The sequence below is a fragment of the Nothoprocta perdicaria genome, unplaced genomic scaffold (genome assembly GCF_003342845.1).
Source record: "Nothoprocta perdicaria isolate Ctin4 unplaced genomic scaffold, notPer1 scaffold_166, whole genome shotgun sequence".
Lineage (NCBI taxonomy): Eukaryota > Metazoa > Chordata > Aves > Tinamiformes > Tinamidae > Nothoprocta > Nothoprocta perdicaria.
The window spans coordinates 1,073,925-1,075,269 of NW_020454827.1; positions in this window are offsets into that span (position 1 = coordinate 1,073,925).

Sequence of the window (1,345 nt, forward strand, 5' to 3'; positions counted from 1 at the left end):
CCAGTGGGCTGGCCACTGTGTCATTACTGGGTGGAGGCTCTGCTCTTCAGGTAGGGGATAAAGGATGATAAAGTTACTCTTCTAACCATCATCCAGTGTCTTCATCAGACAGAAGCCACAGAAGCTGCCTATTAAGGAGAAGGAAAACTGGAGGTATGCAGTGACCCTGCTGACAGATGGAGGTACGGGCCAGCCTTCAGCTCTACCATCCTTCCACAAGAGATGAGAGGAGGCTGCCGGTGACAGGAGGTAGATGTAATACCACTGTTTCAAGGCCCATGTGTTTCTAGGCACAAAGGGTGAAAAGTCACAACTTTGCTTTTCCCTTAGAACTTCACCCAGAAGAAAAGGGACTGTGACAAGGGGATTGTCTAAGGGTTTACTTGCCTGTTATTCAGAAGATGATGGGCTTAATACCTACCAGCTTAGAGAAGATACAGAGGCCTAGTTCGTGTGCTTACTACAGAAGTATCATATGTCTACTGTGTGTTGTGAAAAGCGAGAGACAGATGTTAACTGGGGAGAACTGGTTTGCTGGTTACTTCCCATGGAAAAGGAGGAAAATTACATTTTTTTTTATATAATTCATTTTATTATTTTTTTCATGTTTGCCATCATCTCCTTCAGAGCTGCTTATGGGTTGTTGACTGGAGCATCATCTTGGTCTTGGAAGCCTGCAAAATAACATCCTGTCTTGGTGGGACCTGGCTGGGGTTTGAAAACCCAGGATGCATGGTCTCCATGGCATAGCTGCAGACAAGCTGCTTAGGGATGTTGCCCCTTAGCTAAGTGTCTTGAGATTTCTACAAAATCTCAAGTGGTCTTGAGATTTCTACGAAAGGGATTCAAAGCTTAAAACCTCTCAGAACCTAAGCCGGACCCATAGCATGCGGGCAATATCCCTTTATGTTTCTTTGCAAGGTCCTATGGGAAGAGCCCTATAGAAGAACTGAGTCTTTCCTCTTATTATGGTTTCCTATATTATAAAATACAGGTTTCAGGGTTCACTCTGGCATAGCACCAGCTAGGAAATGGCTTCGCTTTAATAAGGCAGTCCCTTGTGTTGGAGAGGAACAGGGTAAGAGAAGGTGGCCTTTGCTGACTCTAGAGATAATGCAGCAAGACACTGTCCTTCTAAAGCTAGCCTCAAAGGCACTTAACACCGGCCTTGCTAGGCATGCCCAAGCTATTGCAAATGCTGCAGGATAACAGGGATTTGTCTGCGCGAGCCGGACACAGCGCAGCTGCTGCTGCCACCTCGCGGGGACAGCTGTCCCTGGCATGCACAGTGTGCAGGGGTGTCCAGCAGTGGCCTCCTGGCAGGCAGATGTGTTGTGGGCCCCTC